The sequence below is a fragment of the Elephas maximus genome, chromosome 25 (assembly GCF_024166365.1).
Source record: "Elephas maximus indicus isolate mEleMax1 chromosome 25, mEleMax1 primary haplotype, whole genome shotgun sequence".
NCBI lineage: Eukaryota > Metazoa > Chordata > Mammalia > Proboscidea > Elephantidae > Elephas > Elephas maximus.
In genome coordinates, this window is record NC_064843.1 from 13,755,904 (window position 1) to 13,775,580 (window position 19,677).

The window sequence follows — 19,677 nt, forward strand, 5'->3', positions numbered from 1 at the left end:
GCTTGCTGAAGGTGAAGAGGACTTGAAGCACTTACTGATGAAGATCAAAGACCACAGCCTTCAGCATAGATTACACCTCAACATAAAGAAAACAAAAATCCTCACAACTGGACCAATGAGCAACATCATGATAAAAGGAGAAAAGATTGAAGTCAAGGATTTCATTTTACTTGGATCCACAGTCAACATCCATGGAATCAGCAGTCAAGAAATCAGAAGACACATTGCATTGGGCAAATCTGCTGCAAAAGACCTCTTTAAAGTGTTAAAAAGCAAAGATGTCACCTTGAAGACTTACGTGCGCCTGACCCAAGCCGTGGTGTTTTCAACCGCATGTTCAAGCTGGTTGATGAATAAGGAAGACAGAAGAAGATTTGGCTCCTTTGAATTGTGGTGTTGGAGAAGAATATCGAATATTGAATATACCATGAACTGCCAGAAAAGTGAACAAATCTGCCTTGGAAGAAGTGCAACCAGAATGCTCCTCAGAAGCAAGGATGGCAAAACTATGTCTCAGGCACTTTGGACACATTATCAGGAGGGATCAATCCCTGGAGAAGAACGTCATGCTTGGTAAAATAGAAAGTCAGCGAAAAAGTGGAAGACCCTTAAGGAGATAGATTGACACAGTGGCTGCACCAATGGGCTCAAGTATAAAAATTATTATGAGGATGGAGCAGGACTGGGCAGTGTTTTTTTCTGTTGTACACAGGGTGGCTATGAGTCAAAACCGACTTGATGCACCTAACAACAACGACAGCCTACTAAACTGTGAGAGAATAAAATTCTCTTTGTGAAAGCCATCCACTTGTGTTATTTCTGTTATAGCAGCCCTCAGTGGCTAAGGGCTACTACTACTTCACAGTATTACTTCACACCAGTACTTCATGATGGTAATCCACCCTACTGTTTCATTGCACTATAACTTGGGAGTTTATCTACAATGATTAAATGTCAAAAGATAATTTTTCAAAAAAGGTAAAATCATGACTCTGAGGCAGATATAAAATGAATGTGTGTTAGAGATTTTATTTAATTCTATCAGTAAGGGAACCAGGCAGATCTTATAATTGGTGCAAAGGAGAAGTCTAGAAAGCAAACATTTATATGAAATAAAAGGATGTTGAAACAGGTGTGCAGAAGGAGGCAAACCTAACTTCTTCCGCGGTGAGAAAGGAAGATCAATTGAACCTCTGTTGAACAGGATACAATTTGCATGTCTATTACCCATTGTGGTCCAGTCGATTCTGAGGACGGAGCAGAACTGCCCCATAGGGTTTCCAAGGAGCCCCTTGTGGATTCAAACTGCTGACCTTTTGATTAACAGCTGTAGCTCTTAACCACAGTGCCACCAGGGTTTAAAAAAAAAAAAAAATTTTTTTTTTTTTTATAGACGAGGTTTATTTTGCAGCGTTCTCAGTTATCTATAGTTAATAGAGCTATAGCTCCAATAGAATCAGGTAAGCATCTGGTCAGACAAGGCACAGGCTTCCACTGAAACACCAACCTTCCCCTACAGTATCCACTCTTAAAACAACGACAAGCAACCCAGTTGCTGTTGAGTTGACTCTGACTCGTGAGGACCCCATCTGTTGCAGAGTAGAGGTGCACTCCATACTGTTTTCAAGGTTGTGACCTTCTGGAAACGGATCTCTAGGACTTTTCTTCCAGAGTGCCTCTGGGTGGGTTTGAGCTGCCAACCTTTCTGTTAGTGAGCGCTTAACTGTTTGCGCCACCCGGCGACTCTCAGAGCACAGCAGTTCAAATTTTTGTCCTGTAGGAAGGTAACTCAACCCTTCGCATTCCTCTAACTTGAACCATTCAGGTAACTGAGAGAAGAGAGGTTTGCACACATGGTCAGTACATTTCATTTTGTTGGCGGGAATCTTGTACCAAATCCGCATTGTGCGATGACTTTGCCTAAGCCATTTAGGCAGGAGATAAAGGGGAAAGTTTTATATTAATCCTCTGACTTTCATCCGCAAATTTTCTTGGTTTATGAAGTCACAAGATAATTTTTCTAAATGCCAGCCTTGCAAATTCAAGCCGGGAATGAAATTCAAGCTGTGTTTTTTCTGCTTCTTATAGTCCATCATCGCTAGTAATAAAAAAAAAAATAAAGAGCCTGCAAATTTGTCAGCTAAGTTCTGACAGTAAAATCTTTATTACTGGTGATGATGTAAGAGACAAAAGGAGCACAGCTTGAGTTTTAGATTCCAGGTTGAATATAGAAGGCTGGTGTCTAAGAAAAAAAAAAAAAAAATCTTCCACTGAACAAATTTGATCATTAAGGCAAGATAAATGTGGAATCCAACAAGGCCCTTTTATAGTGGTGCAACCAGCCATAACCACTGTTAATTTCAATCAGAAGGTGAAGAAATTAATGTAGGGATTAAGTAGCTCAACAGAAAGAACAGGACAAAAAATAGAAAATTAATTTAAAGTAACAGCTAGCAATACAAGTCAGATTCGGTGTACGACTGCAGGGAAAATTGATAAAGCAATTTCTCAGAAAATCCATAAAATGCTACAAAATTGCCTTGTGATAAGAATTGCAGAAGAAACAAACATTTAGCCTGTTGAGAGTTTGGGGGATTGTTTAATTAAAATTAAGCCAGATCCAAAAAGGGTAGGTTAATTACCACAGGCTGTGATCAAGTATCATTAATAACAAAGCAAGAGCTTAATTGGGAAGCAAAACGAAACCATGTAATGCAAAACCAACAACAACAACAACACAAAAAACAGACTTTACCTGGATCCTCTCTAGCCAAGCAGAGTGGAGGCTTCCTGTAACTATGCTGTTAATTTAACATATTAAACAATAGCCTGAGGCTACCTCCCCTTATCCCCTAAGGGAAGCTTTTCCAAACCTTACTTTAACAAATTTTTTCAAAACTTCTCATTGCTGCTTTGCCCAGAGCTGAAAAGGATGCCTTCTAATAAGCGTGTGTCTTTGGTTCTGATGTCTCTGTTCAAAAATATATCTCCTACCGGCCTATCTACTGGGCGGGCACTGGCCTATCATCAATACACTACAATTGTTACAAGACAGCTCTGCCTTGGGGCTTGATGGACAACGCTCTGAGCGCATAAACCAAAAAAATAAAAACCAAACCCATTGCTGTGGAGTTGATTCCGACTCATAGTGACCTTATAAGATAGAGTAGAACTGCCCCATCAGGTTTCCAAGGAGCCCCTGGTGGATTCAAACTGCTGACCTTTTGGTTAGCAGCTGAGCCCTTAACCACTGCTCCACTAGGGCGGCTTTGTAAAATTAAAGAGGGACCTCTTCTTAAAGAACTACTAAGGCTTTCAAGATGGTGACAATGGATCATTAAACCAAGCAATGGGGCTTTTCGAGCAGGGCCCTGGGTGCATTTAAGGTCTATGTGCGAATATGGAAGCCAAAAACAAAAATTGGAAGAGAGAAGAAAGCTAACACCTGGTGAGAGAGAGAGAGAGAGAGAGGAAAAAAAAAAAAAAAAGAAGAAGATGAATCAATCCCTAACATTTACTGAATGTTGAATACTTACAATGCACCAGGGTATTTGTTTTCCATTATTTAATTCTCTCAGCGACCCTATGCATACAGGGACCATTATTTTCCCCACATTTCAGATAAGGGAACTGAGTGGCTTAATTAACGAGGTCATGTGGCCTCTGACAGGCAGAGTAGACCCTTAGAACCAGGGCTCCAGGATGTGTAGTAAGCTACACTAACACCAGTACCCCGAACCCCAATAAGAGTAGAAATGGAAAATTGGGCAGAGGTAGTATGTCATCCTCAGCTGCCATGGAGTCACCCTCCTGTTCATGGCAAACCCGTACACAAAGGGATCTGACTGTTGTGATCCATAGGGTTTTCACTGGCTGATTTTCAGAATTATCACCAAGCTTTTTTTCCCCTAGTTTTAGTCTGGAAGCTCTACTGAAACCTATTCAGCGTTGGAGCAACACACAAGCCTCTCCTGATAGATGATGGTGACAGTGCTTGAGGTGCAGGGAGTGGAACCTGGGTCTCCGCATGGAAGGGGAAAATTCTATCGCTGATCGGCCAACGCCCTGTAAAGTTAGTGAAAGGAGATGCCAAATATAAGTTGGCAATTAAAGCATTAAAAAAAAAAAGTATCAATTGCGTTTATTTGTTTGGGACTGGTCCCTCCTAAAAATGTGTCTAGAGTATATAAGACAAGTCTCCTCATTCTCCCTTCTAAGGAGCATTCTGGCCGTACTTCTTCCAAGATAAATTTGTTCATTCTTCCGGCAGTCCATGGTATTTTCAGTATTCTTCACCAATACCGTAATTCAAAGGCATTGATTCTTCTTCAGTCCAGTTTTCACATGCATATGATACAATTGAAAATACAATGACTTGGATCAGGTACACCTTAGTCTTCAAGGTTACATCTTTGCTTTTTAACACTTTAAAGGGGTCTTCTGCAGCAGATATACCTGATGGAATATATCATTTGATTTCTTAATCTGCTGCTTCCATGGGCTTTGATTGTGGGTCCAAGTAAAATGAAATCCTTTACAACTTCAACGTTTTCTCCATTTACCATGATATTGCTTATTGGTCCAGTTGTGAGGATTTTTGTCTTCTTTATGTTAAGGTGTAATCCATACTGAAGGCTGTGGTCTTTGATCTTCATCAGTAAGTGCTTCAAGTCCTCTTCACTTCACTCATGTCCCCTAGAGGGAATTGAACTGTTCTAGACTACAGAGACTGTAGTAAGGGTAGACCCAGATAGCATTTCCTGGAAATAATCTTTTGTCTCCTACACCCCCCCACTCCCCCCCCCAAAAAAAAATTCTAGAAAAGTTTCTTAAGAAAGGAAGAAGAAAATTTTTTAAAGCAATGTGTCATCTTCATAATGCAGGTTAATTGCTATGCCAGATGGATCCTGGCTGAAACCAGAGAATACTAGAAAGAGGTTTACCTGTGTTTTACTGACTATGCAAAGGCATCTAACTCTGCAGATCAAAATGAATTATGGGTAACATTTTGATAATGGGAATTCCAGAACATATTTTTTTTTTTTTTAACATGTAGAACCTGTACATAGACCAAGAGACAGTCATTCAAATAGAACGAGGGGACCCTGCGTGGTTTAAAATCAAGAAAGCTGTGCATCAGGGTTGTATCCTTCCATTATACTTATTCAATTTGTATGCTGAGCAATAATCTGAGAAGATAGACTATATGAAGAAGAATGTGGCATCAGAATTGGAAGAAGACTAATTAACAACCTATGATATGCAGATCCTTGTAGCCGGCCTTCCCTATCTACTTTAGGCCCACAAGGATAAGGTAGAGATACAAATGTTTGCAAGGATATGACCCTGGAATTGTTACCCTTGAAGGAAACTACCTTCAAGACAGTGATTCCATTGGCAGTGTGGAGGACAGACCCTTAAGGCGCTCACCGTGATCTTGATGTTCCTATCCTTGAGTGTGAGCAGGGCCAGTGACTTGCTTCTAATCAATAGAACACAGCAAAGTTTACAGAAATGTACAGGATTACATGGCCTTGATAACAGAACACATGGTTGTAGTGCTTGTCTTGCTGGAACCCCCCGTTTCTGGTTTTGAGGAAGCAAGTTGTCATGTTGGGGAACCCCATGTGCCAAGAATGGCAGGCAGCCTCTAGGATCCCAAAGGCCTCCCACTCACAGCATAAACTGAGGCTTTTGCAAGGAAATCAGTTCTGCCATCAAACCAAGTGAGCTTGGAAGCCATTCCTTCCCCTGACAGGACCACAGCCCCAGGTGACACCTCAGTTATAGCCTCGGGGACCAGAACTAGAAGATCCAGAGAAGCGGTAGCCAGACTCTGACCACAGAAATGTAAGGTAGTAAGTGCATGCTGTTTTAAGCTGCTAGGTCTCTGGCAATACTGTTATATAGCTATACACAACCAAAGATGGCAGCTTTGTGTCATAGCTGAGAGCTTGGATTTGGAAAGACATCTGACCTGGTAGAGCCTCTTCTTTGCCCCTTAGTAGTTGTGCCCTTGGACAGGTTAGCTAACCTAACTCTCAGTTTTTTAACTGGTACGAAGCAGCGTTTCTCAGCCTTGGCACTACAAACTTTGGGACTGGATAGTTCTCTGAAGGTTGTCCTGTGCATTATGGGATGTTTAGCAGCATCCTTGGCCTCTGCCCACCAGATACAAGTAGTACCTTCCCTTCCCACCCCCTGGAGTCATGTCAGTCAAAAATGTCCCCAGACATTGCCAAATGTCCTCTTGGGGGGTGGGGTGGGGCAAACTGCCTTCAGTGAGAACCACTGGTATAAAAGGTAGGGGAAGATAATAATGATAACTTTATTATTATTATTACTTCATGGGGTCATTGGGAGCTTTAAATGAGGTGGTTAGACAAAGACCTGAATACTTTAATAATAACACCTTAAAGAATGATATCTATCATCATTGTATGAATCCCATAAACCCACTATCGTCAAGTTGATTCTGACTCAAAGCGACCCTATAGGACACAGCAGAACTGATTGAACCATAGGGTTTCCAAGTCTGTAATCTTTATGGAAGCAGGCTGTCACATCTTTCTCTCACGGAGTGGCTGGTGGGTTCGAACTGCAGCCATTTCAGTAGGTATCTGAGCTCTTAACCACTGTACCACCACAGCCATTTTTATTCCTTTAGCTGCAGCCGTTGGCATAAGGTGGATTTTGGCTGGCTCCCAGCCTTCTGAGAAGGGGGAAAATTACTTAGCACAAGATAAGAAAAGACACCTGCCCCTGAGAGCAAGTGGGGAGGATGCAAGGCTGGGAGAGGTGGGACGGGGCAAAGCCAGATGGCGGAGGCCACGTACTCTGTGAACTCCCAGGTTAACTAGAGGTTTCAGGTACTCACGTGGGAGCTGGGCCACTGGAGCAAAAACACATGGTTATTGGCAATCATCCATGGGAGACGAGGCCCCCCCAGGCTGTGAAATTGTGGTTGGGGGCGATCCTGCCAAACCCGGCGTACAGGGAACCCAAAGTGACGCCGGGATTGCATTGTTGTTATTACTATCGTCATTATTCTTAGTCTTTGGCGTAACTACAGGTGAGGGCTGGCACTAGCTAGATGCCCTTCGTCCTCAAACCTGGACGCTTTAAGCATCTTCCCCCATGAAGGCAGAAGTGTTGCGGATTCATTTAAAAGTGAGCGAATGAGCACCTTGGGCCTCCTGGCAATTAGTTTAAACTGAAGCATCGGTGGCCAAAAATAATGAAAAGAGCATCTCCTATCTCTTTATTAAGCTTGGCTATACTGATTGGACACAGTTTTAATCAGCCTAAAGGGATGAAAAATTCCCTGAAGGAAGAGAACAGAGAAAGCAGAAAAAGGCACTCTTACTAACTGGTCATAAAGCAGTTTGCTAAGTACCTCTTCTGTTGATTTCCTCTTCTTTCCCTTTTTCCTTTTTTTTTTTTTTTAACCCTAATTTCTATCCCTGCCCCCTTCACCCTGCACAATATTCGGCCTTATAAATAAGGATCCACAATGTACATAAAACAAAACCCATTGCCGTGAAGTTGATTCCGACTCCTAGTGACCCTATAGAACAGAGTAGAATTGCCCCGTAGGGTTTCCAAGCAGTGGCTGGTGGATTGGAACTGCTGACCTTTTGGTTAGCAGCTGAGCTCTTAACCACAGCGCCACCAAGGTTCTGTTGAATGTACATAAGTTCATAAAAATTGATGACTAAAGATCAGTGATACAATAGGTCAGCTTGAATCCTGCCATGAAGAGAGCACCTCCAGTAGCTTTAATAGTAACGGTAAGACCTTACCCACAGGGACAGATTACCTAATAAGCAAGGCAAGCACAGTGCTTACCTTGCTTACCAGGTCATCTGTGTTGAACATATGGGTTTCACCACATCTTTTATGGAATGACAAATTTCATCACCACATCAAAGATGTGGTGAAATCCATGTGAAATTGGTCATTACAGATTAGTTAGTAAGCACAAGTAAGCCCGTGCTTACCTTGCTTATTGGGTCACCCGCCCCTATGTGTAAGGGCTTGCTGTTACTATTAAAGTTACTGGAGGTGTTGTAAATTGAAAAGAGGCTTTGATTCTGCAGGAAGGTGCTGTGGGGTTGGGAGAGAGACAGATGCCAGCCATGCCTAGAAGCAGAACATTTGATGTGGTGAAAAAATGTGAAATGGTTCACTAAAGATGACCTGGTAAGCAAGGTAAGCACCGTCCTTACCTTGCCTATTGGATTGTCTGCCTTTGCTTACACGGTATTTCACACGTTTGGACATTCTTCTAAATGCCGTGCCTATCAGATGAGGTTAACTCATCTAATCTCATTGCAGCCCTGTCAAGCAGAAAACCAAACCACAACAGCTGCCTCTGAGTGGACTTCAACTGACAGCGACCCTGTGGGCCAACAACCATGCATTTTTGCTCTCGTGGTTCAACTCCCATGTGCATATGTGCTCTGTGGGGTTTCTAATGGCTGATTTTTCGAAACTAGATTTCCAGGCTTTCCTTCCTCCCAAGGTTCCTCTGAGTGGACTCGAACCTCTAACCTTTTGGTTAGGGGCCAAAGCATTAACTGTTTGCTCCATCCAGGACCTCTCTACCAATTAGGTACTAGTCTTATCCCCATTTTAGAGATCCTAATGGTACCACTTGTCAACACTCTGATCTGAGGACTCTATACCTATTAACTCATTTAAATTAATCCTCATGTAACGACCCTTTGAAGTCATTATTATCCCATTTTACAGCTGAGGGAACTGAGGCACAGAGAAGTGAAGTGGCTTGTGAAGTCTCCACAGCCAGCAGGTGGTAGTGCCGCTCCTTGAACCCAGGCCACCTGACTCCAGCGTACCTGCTCATTGCTACATTTACCGTCCTATCTGGCAGACTGCTGCTGGCAAACCTGCAAAGATTTTAGACAGTACTAGAGCTAATTCAGCAAAAGGAAGTATGAAAAGTAGTGAGTGTATTCCCAAGGAAGGAAAGACAGATGCTCAGGTAAGACTAGATTCCATGCATTTTGGGGTGTGTCTCCATCCCAAATCGAACTGCTTCCTGTGTTTTTCCATACTGTAGAGATACATGCTGAAGTTTGTTTCCGGTAATAAAATGCTGCACTTATATATACTGTGAGCTAAGCCACAAACCGGGAGATAAACATTCCTCTTTAGTTACTGACAAAAGTTTGCAACTGCGAAAAGCAAGCTTCTATTTCAGCCCAGTCTCATTAAGCCCGGATTGTGTGTAAAATCATTAACACAGAGTTTTGCTAAGTAGGTTATCACCAGGTTCTGGTTTGAGCTATATACTTCGTCAGCTTGTGACACCAGCGACAATTCTGTGATATTTGTATTGTTAAATGTGATCTCCAGTGGCAGCCGAACAGCAAGGCAATAAATAGCTCGTGTCTTTTGCTGGAGGCAGCGTAGGCGCCCCTCTGCATGGGTAGTAAAATCTCTGAAGTTGCAGGTACATCAGAAAGTGGCCATATGTCAGATGGAGGGGATTCATACCTGAGTGAGCAAATAGCATCCTACGATCTGAGCGGGATGACATAAGCACACCCAGTTTGTTCTGAAGACTCAGAATTTTCTTTTTTTGTTGTTATCTCTAAAGATATCTCTTCATCAAGGACCCTTAGCCTTTCGTCATTTTTGTTAAGTTGCCTTTGAGTTGATTTTGACTCACGGCAACGCCATCATGAGTACAGAGTAGAACTGTGCTCTGTAGGGTTTTCAAGGCTGTGACTTTTTGAAAGCAGATTACCAGGCCTTTCTTCTGAGGTGCCTCTGGGTGAGTTTGAACTGCCAACCTTACGGCTAGTAGCAGAGCACTTAATCGTTTGTGCTACCCAAGGGGTTCCTTTTAGAGGACACCAGATCCTCTGAGTTTTTTGTGAAAATTATGAACCCTCACCCTGAAGAGTCTACATAGGCATATGGGTCAGAATGAGATTTTTGATCATTTCCCCATCCCTTCCTTTTTTCTTTTTATCATTTAAGCAAGTAGCTGCATTCTGTGGTTCTTTGCCCCACAGAAGTCTTGTAGCAGCTTAGTCTCTAAGTATTCTTGGCATTTGTTTCCAAAAGGCCAAGGGTACAGGAGAAGTACAACCAGAATGCTCTTTAGAAGCAAAGATGGAGAGACTGACACTTACATACTTTGGACATGTTGTCAGGAAGGATCAGTACCTGGAGAAGGACATCATGCTTGGCAAAGTACAGGGTCAGCAGAAAAGAGGAAGACCCTCAAAGAGGTGGATTGACACCGTAGCTGCACCAATGGGCTCAAACATAGCAACAATTGTGAGGATGGCACAGTACCGGGCAGTTTTTCATTCTGTTGTGCATAGGGTCTCTATGAGTTAGAACTGACTCAATGGCCCCTAACAACAACAACAAGAGTACAGGATACCTCCCATCTGTCAGTTTGTTGTACTGTGCTGGCTTGCGTGTTGCTGTGATGCTGGAAGCTATGCCGCTGGTATTTCAAATACCAGCAGTGTCACCCTTGGTAGACAGGTTGCAGTGGAGCTTCCAGACTAAGAGAGAAAAGGAAGAAAGGCCTGGTGATCTACTTCTGAAAATTAGCCAATGAGAACCCTATGGATCACAACAAATATATTGTCCTATGTAGTGCTGGAAGATGAGTCCTCTACGCTGGAAGGCACTCAAAATATACAGTGTCTGCAGCAATGGACTGGAGCATACCAGAGACTGTGAAGAGGGGACAGTACAACAGAAAAAATCAACACTTTGTTCGGTTGTACATGGGGCCACCATGAGTTGGAGTTGACTTGCTGGCAGCTAACAACAACAATGAGTGACCATAACAAGGGACTGAACTCACGGGCAAACTTGGGGGTGTCTCTCTTCTTTGATCCTTTCTTTAACTGCAGAGAAAAATTGTAGAGGGCAAGGAGGCAGAGACCATCACGAGGTGCCGCTTCCACACTCTTCCATGTGTTGGTGATGAGTAGCCATCCAAGTGGTCTGCTGGCCGTGAGCTTCTCCTGTGGTCTTGCTTGGAGATGGAAACGGACACCAGAGAGATGACCAAGTCCCTGAAGGTTGGTCAAAACTGTTCTCGACAAGGGAATGGGGTGAGTGGAGTGTTCCACCTCCTTGTGTTACTTTTGGTGAATACGGTGACATCCAATTCCAAATCTCTTGTCACATTTGGAATATTGAGGAGCCAGCCTCTTTCTATCCTTTCATAGAAGTTTAAACTTAAGGAAGCGAAGGTAATTTCTCAACAAGCAGAGATTTTCAGCAGGGATGTAGTTGTGTCTTTTCAGTGTTGCAGATTTACTCTGTCCCAAGAAGGACCCACAGAACTAGCATCTTATTTTGGTCTTAGTCACAGTCTGTTCATCCCGCCTGCTTCTCCGAAGAAAGGGGAATGGGATACAGTGACGGCAGAGGGTGTATCCCGGGGTTCCCTGGGCTCTTTCGCAGCGAGGAGGAGGAAGCGCGAAGAGGTTTGTGGGTTGGCAGTGTCCTCTGCGTGAAACGAGGGGATGAGAGGAGCTTCTCAGCAGGTGATGCACACACACAACACACAGTACACCCAAATAACATGCATACACACATGCATAACACACATACACATGCACACTATAAGCACACACACAAATAACACATACACACATGCACTCACCACACACATATACAGGCACACACCCTACACAAAAAACACATGCACACATACACACACACCGCAACACACACAAGTACTCATCACCCACATACACATGCACTACACACCACATGCAAGAACACGCATACTTGCATACTACACACTGCATGCACGTATGTGCACAAACACACATATACACACCACACGTGAATAACATGTGTACGTACACACATATGCAATGCATACACACAACACACACACACACTCAGAGAGACAGAAAATTCCTGAGAAGCTGGGGTCCAGCACAAAATCCCTAGCAGCCCCCAGGTCTATGGTGACGCTGGGAGCCTGGAGGGGGCTGGCTGACTCGTGCTTGGAGGCACACACCTCTGGCATGCTCCACCTCCACGGGCACAGCTTGCTCCGGACACTGAACTGCTCAGGATTTGCAGAGTTCCTGCTAGTTTAAACATCACATACAGTGTTCTCTCTGCCTGCAAAGCTCACCCCCACCTTTCTTCATCCAGCTAATTTGCAACATTCTTAAAGCTCAGCTTTAAGGGCCATAGCGGTTAAGAGCTCAGCTGCTAACCAAGAGTTTGACGGTTCAAACCCACCAGCTGCTCCTTGGAAACCCTGTGGGGCGGTTCTACTCTTTCCTATAGGGTCACTGTGAGTTGGAATCAACTCGACGGCACCTAACCACAACAATATATTGTTCCCTCTGCCTGCAAAGCTCACCCCTGCCCTTCTTCATCCGTCTAATTCTCATCACCCTTAAAGCTCAGCTAAGCAGCCTCACTTCCTTCAGGAATCCTTCCCTACAAAGCCATCCGATCTGGATAAGCCTTATTGATGACCTGGGGCCCCTGTGCTTACATCATAGGCTGCCCTGAACTAATTAGCTTAATTGTGTCTTCCTCCTCTCGATTCCACATTTCTTGGCGGGGAGCAGGGGCCATATCTTCCTCCCCTTTGCCTTGTGTATAGTATCCTGCACCATATATGCACGCACACAGCGCAGGAATGGATGACTAAGGAAACCTGGGTATACATAACAGCAGTGATGAATACTGGATGGAGAGTTTGAATGAGGTGCAGAGATTCAGTAATATCTGGCTTTTGAAAAGAAGATCCTTCAGCAGAAATGTCTGATCGTATTAACAAAGGTAGCAGAAACAAAAATGTGAATACAGATCCTACATCTGGCCCTAGTACAGTAGTTACAGGAATGCCAAAGGTTGCCAAGGGGCAATGTGTGGAATGGTTAGGAGCTTAGGAACTAGAGCCAAACAGTCAAGGGTTCAAATCCAAGCTCCACCGTTCGCTAGTCCTATGAACTTGATCAAGTTATTTAACCCAATTGAATCTCCATTTCCTTATCTGTTAAAAGAGAGTGATAAGCACCCACCACCTTTGGATACTAGGAGGAGCAGATGGAAATGTTGTATGTACAGTAGTTAGCTTGGTGCCTGGTAAAAAAATCCAATTGCCATCGAGTCAATTCCAGCTCACGGTGATCTCATGTGTGTCAGACTAGAGTTGTGCTCCATAGGGTTTTCAGTGGCTGATTTTTCAGAAGTAGATCACCAGGCCTTTGTTTTGAGGTGCCTCTGGGCAGACTTAAAGTGCCAACCTTTCACTTAGCAGTCAAGCGGATAAACCATTCGTACCACACAGGGACTCCCTGGTGCATGGCAGGTGATTAGTAATGAACACGTGTTAGCAGTGTACAGCAGAATGTGGGTGGCCACACCCAAGACAAGCTCAGGACTGAGTTCTATTTGAAGGGCTTTGCACTTGCTGGGGGATTCTCCTCCAAACTGCAATTAGAGGGCAATTGTGGAATATCAGCCTTTGATGGCAAAAGTACCATTCTATAAAACCAAAAAACCAAGCCTGACGCCATCGAGTTGATTCCAACTCTTAGCGATCCTGTCGAACAGAATAGAGCCTCCCCATAGAGTTTCCAAGGCGTGCCTGGTGGATTTGAATTGCCGGCCTTTTGGTTAGCAGCCAAGCTCTTAACCACTGTGCCACCAGGGCTCCACCATCCTATAGTTGGCTTAATAAATTAATATTACAGTCTCCATTTTGGGGAAATGCATGTAATTTTCATTCATTAGCATTATGAATGAATGAATGCTAATGAATGAAAATTGCATGCATTTCCTCAAAATGGAAACAGTAACATTAATTTATTAAGCAGACTATAGGAGGGCACTTTCCCATCAGGGACTGATGTTCCAGTAAATGTTGTCCATAGTTCTCACATTGCATAAACATCAAAGCATTTAATGGCAACATATGCCAGCTTTCTACATGTATATACATAAATAAAGCTTTGGTGGGAATTATTACTAGCAATATTTTCTACTTATGCATTTTTTTTTTTTCAGAATGAGTCATCAAACTTGTTTATAAGGAAGTATGCTAAGAACAACTCATGCCATTTCTCTTCTGGAATTTATGACCAAAGTCAGGCCCCTGAATCCTTATTTATCTGCATTTTATATGTCGGAGGAGATCCAGAACATGCTTTTTAATTTACTTCCTTAGCTAGAATGGGGATAAAACAACTGAATTACGGTAACGTAAACATAATATGATATTAAACCAAAACAACAACAACAAAACCCGTTGCCATCGAGTCCATTCTGATTCATAGAGACCCTGTAGGGCAGAGTAGAACTGCCCCATAAGGTTTCCAAGGAGCAGATGGTGGATTCAAACTGCCAATCTTTTGGTTAGCAGTTGAACTCTTAACCACTGTGCTACCAGAGCTCCAGTAGGGAATTAATCTGGGAGCAACTGCCTGGGGCATTAGAATAATAGCAAACAAGCCCCACTGTCTTCAGTGATTGCCCGAGCTAGGGTTGGTCAATCCCATCAGAAGTTTTAGAAGACCAGAGAGGCTAATAGAGTCCAAACGTGCTTTCATAAAAGTAATTTTTGACCTCATAGAATCCAAAATCAATTAGAGTCCAAAATGAGCAAGGAGATTGTCAGAATCTAGCTTTTCATCTTGACTTTGACTCTTAAAATCTGTATGATTTTGGGCCTTGGTTTCTTCAATACGTACAATGGGCACAGAAGACTAGGAAGTTGTTAGTTTGCCGTGGAGTTGGCTCTGACTCACGGCAATCCCATTTACAACAGAAACAAAATGCTGCTTGGTCCCATGCCATCTTCATGATTCCTGGCATGCTTGAGTCCACTGTTGCCTTCCAACCTAGGGGGCTCTTCTTCTGACACTACATCAGACAATATTCTGGTGAGATGCACAGGGTTTTTATGGGCTAATTTTTGGATGTCACCTTGAAGACTAAGGTGCTCCTGACCCAAGCCATGGTGTTTTCAATTGCCTCACATGCATGCGAAAGCTGGACAATGAATAAGAAAGACCTAAGAAGAATCGACGCCTTTGAATTGTGGTGTTGGCAAAGAATATTGACTATACCATGGACTGTCAAAAGAACGAACAAATCTGTCTTGGAAGAAGTACAACCAGAATGCTCCTCAGAAACAAGGATGGTGAGACTCCGTCTCACATACTTTGGATGTGCTATCAGGAGAGACCAGTCCCTGGAAAAGGATGTCATGCTTGGTAAAGCAGAGGTCAGCAAAAAAAGAGGAAGACTCTCGAGGAGATGGATTGACTTAGTGGCTGCAACAATGGGCTCACGCATAGCAATGACTGAGGACGGCACAGGACCAGGCGGTGTTTTGTTCTGTTGTACATAAGGTTGCTATGAGTCAGAATCAACTCGATGGCACCTAACAATAACAATTTTTGGAGGTAGATTGCCAGGCCTTTCTTTCTAGTCTGTCTTAGGAAGCTCCACAGAAACCTCCAAGTATTTGAAATACTGGTGCCACAGCTTCCAGAATCACGGCAATGCGCAAGCCACCACAGTGCAACAAACTGACAGATGGGTGGTGGGATCAGGAGGTAGAACTTTCAAAACCTGGGGTTCACGAGTGTTTATCAAGGTTTGTGAAATCCTTGTAATTTTTTGTACATGATTGATGTGTTTTTCTGGGGTGAAGGCTATGGTTTACATCAGATTCTCAAAAAGGTACAAACATGATTAATAATCACTCTCGGAGCAACCCTTAAGATTTCTCCCAGATCCAGGATCCTATGATTCTCTCAGGGCTGCAAACACACTCTAGTAATATAACAATATAAGATATAGACAATTCTCTTTTGTAAAGATACTGCCTTATTTCCAACTCTTTTTTTTTTTTTTTAATTTAACCTTCTTTCAAACAGGAAAATAGCTGCGCATCATGTTCAAGGCTCAATTGATCTAGAACAGTGCATCTCAAACTGTGTTTTTAAGAATCATGATGATATATTAATGGTTGCACCTTGGAAAATTGATTCTGTGTTCAAATACATTTTGGAAAACTGCCATACTATGGTTCTCTCTGGGAGATACACAGAGCATATTGGCGTACATTAAGGTCTAAGAAATTCTGCATTTAAGAACCTGTTTAAATTTTTTAAGCATACTGTTTTTTTTTTTTTTTTTAATACCTGACCATAGAGCTCTTTATCCAAAAAGCACCCATTGACACCTTCAAGGATAATTCTTCTGAGGAATGAATGCAGCGTTAGAAATGCTGACCTAATCGTTCAGCTCTAATCCTCAGGCATGTTGTTGGCCTACACTGCACTTTTTAAGGTCTGGTGATCCTTACTTAATGAAGCACATATGTTTTGGGTATCCTTTCAGGGTGTTATAGGAAGACTTAAGATTTAAGCCTAAGGAAAAGCCCGGTGGCACAGTGGTTAAACACTCGGCTGTTAACACAAACGTCAGTGGTTTGAACCCAGCAGTCTCTCCATGGGAGAAGGATGTGACAGTCTCTTTCCCTAAAGATTACAGCCTTGGAAACCCTATAGGGCAGTTCTATTCCGTCCTGTGAGGTCACTATGAGTCAGAATCGATTCCACAGCAATGGGTTTGGTTTTTGTTTTAAGGAAAAGTAACACTTTTTTTTTTTTTTTTAATGGAGTGAAAACCCACAGCTTTCCAGTTGATTCTGACTGTTGACAACCCTATGTGTTACAGGGTAGAGCTGTTACATAGGGTTTTTTTGGCTGTAATCTTTACAGAAGCAGGTCACCAGGCTTTTCTTCCTGGTGCTGCTGGGTGGATTTGAACAGCTAAACTTTAGGTCAGTAGCCAAGTGCCTAACTATGTGCACCACCAGGGATCCTTTATAGGAAGACTAAAATGAGTACAGAAAAAACATAGCAAGAAGATATGTGGCTTAATACAGGGAGAATGGTACCAGTTAAGATTTTTGCTAACGACGCTTTGGCTGCAAATATCAGAAACTCTGACTTAAACAAAAAAGAAACATATTGCCCTACCTGCTAGTGCCTGCAGTGGTAGGGTGGCCTTCAGGGTGGTTGACTCCGTTTTTGCCCCACTTTGCCATCTCTATTCTGAATTAATTCCAATACTCTCAGCAAAATGGCTGCAGCAGTTGCAGGCATCCCATTTACAGAAGCAATGTCTAGGAGTAAAGAGACTTTTTCTTCCTCTGATCCCTTCTTGGGAGCAAGAAAACTTCCCTCTCAAGACGTGCCACTTCATGTCTTATTGGCCAGATTTGAGTCATACACCAATTTTGAATCCATTCTCGGGTGAGAGGACTCTTACATTGATCAAGTCCACCTGGAAGGCTAAGGCTGATGTTGGCTTCTCCTGAGGCATGTAGAGGAGGTGTGGACACCTGAACAAAATCAGGATCCTGTCAGGAAGGGAGAATGGGGCAGGAAGATATGCTGGTGGCAACTCATAGTGCCTCCCCTGGAAGGGATGTATGTGAGATATTTTACCAATAGCAGATACTCCTCCTCTCCATGTCCAAGACTAACAAGTTGGTCAGAGGTAGTTGCTTGTGGTGCCTCTCCATACGCTTGTCTATATTTTAATGTAAAAGATTGTGTAACATGGTTGTGTTGAGAACTCTGACAAATATCTCCCCCACTGGCAAGCCAGTGGGTCTTTGGGAACTGCTCAAATCAACCCACCTTTGAGACTTCCTTCTCTATGAGCATTTAACCTGGCTGTTATGGATTTAATCGTGTCCCTCCAAAATGTGTGTTACAAATCCTAACCCGTATACTTGTGGAAAGGAAACTTCATGGTCCATAGATTAAGCGTTTGGCTGCTAACTGAAAGGTTGGCACTTCGAACCCACCCAGTGGCTCCTCTACAGAAAGACCTGGCAATCTGCTTCTACAAAGATTATAGCCTAGGAAATACTATGGGATAGTTCTACTTTGTCACATGGGGTCGTTAAGAGTTGGAATCAACTGGATGGCACCTAACAACACACTTGGGGATGTGATCTCATTTGGGAATAGGTTTTTCTTTGTTATGTTAATGAGGCCATAGCGGTGTAGTGTGTCTCTTAAACCAATCACTTTTGAACTATTAAAGGGGCAGATTAAGCACAGAAGCAAGCAAGCAGGAAGGCGGAAAAGATAATACCACATGGAGATCTCCAAGGAATACCAAGGAGAAGATGAGACAAGAATTTTCCCCCAGTACTGACAAAAAGACCCTTTCCCTAGAGCTAGTGCCTTGAATTTGGACTTCTAGCCTCCTAATGGAGACCTGGTTGTGCAGAGGTTAAGCGTTGGGCTGGTTACCAAAAGGTCAGCAGTTCAAATCCATCAACCGCTACTTGGAAACGCTATGGGGGCAGTTCTACTGTGTCCTATAGGGTCACTATGAGTTGAAATCCACTCTACAGCAATGGGTTTGGAGTTTTTCCTTTGTTTGTTTACCTCCTAAACTGTGAGAAATAAATTTCTATTTGTTAAAGGCACCCACTTGTGGTATTTCTGTTATAGCAGCACTAAGAAACTAAGAAGGAATCCCTTGGTGGTGCAAATGGTTAAGTGCTCAACTACTATCCAAAAAGTTGGTGATTCGAACCCGCTCAGAGGAGCCTCAGAAAACAGACTTGGCAATCTGCTTCCAAAAGGTCGCAGCTTTGAAAACCCAATGGAGCAGTTCTATTCTGCATACACGGGGCTGCCATGAATTGTAACAGACTTGACAGTAATCAACAACAGGAAGAAATTAAGACAATGGGCTTTGTGAGAGCACAAACTCCAATGCTGGACACGCTCCAAGTCTCAGAGCTACAAAAAGTTAGGTTTGGAGGAGAGAGAAGACGATGATGATTTGACAGTACCTGGCACTTTAGCTAAATGACAAATGTCAAAAGCAGATGAACTAATTCAAATAAATAGAGTTTCATTATCTTCATTGTATCAAGAGGGGGAAAAAGCCCAACCCCATCAATCTTTTGGCTTTCATATTGATTAACACTAATTGCTTAAAATTCTAATGCCAGCAATATCTTTCTGATTTATGGCTTATGAAAGCTATTGACATGTGTGGAGATGCAATAAGGAACCTTCTTGAGGCATGATTACAATAGATTGCTATAGAGATTATCTAATTACTGGGTAAGCACTAGTGATGAACTCCCACAATAAAAATACCATACGCTCACCAGGGGACTCTGGCATGAAAATAATGCTAACTCTGACAGCACAAATGGGCTTTTCTTTTTTTCCCCCTTCAGTAGAAATCCTCAATAGCATTCTTTGGGAAACAAAGAATGAATGAGTTGAGCAATCCCACTCTTTTACCTCAACTTCCTTTCTTTTAATTATAAGTATTTTTAATTTCAAAGTGAAACCTTGTTGTTTTCCTTTCCTTGCTTTCTAAAAAATTACTTTCAGACATCCAACAATAGCAATGACAAATGCCGTGATTTAAAGGTACAATGTCTCTAGTTTTTATATTCATAGCTTATATTTTTTGAGCACTAACTGTGTGCTCCCCCCAGCACGTGTCTGTCAGTTTGTCGTACTGTGAGGGCTTGCCTGGTGCTGTGATGCTGGAAGCTATGTCACTAGTATTCAGACCCAACCAGGGTCACACATGGTAGACAGGTTATAGCTGAACTTCGAGATTAAGACAGACTAGAAG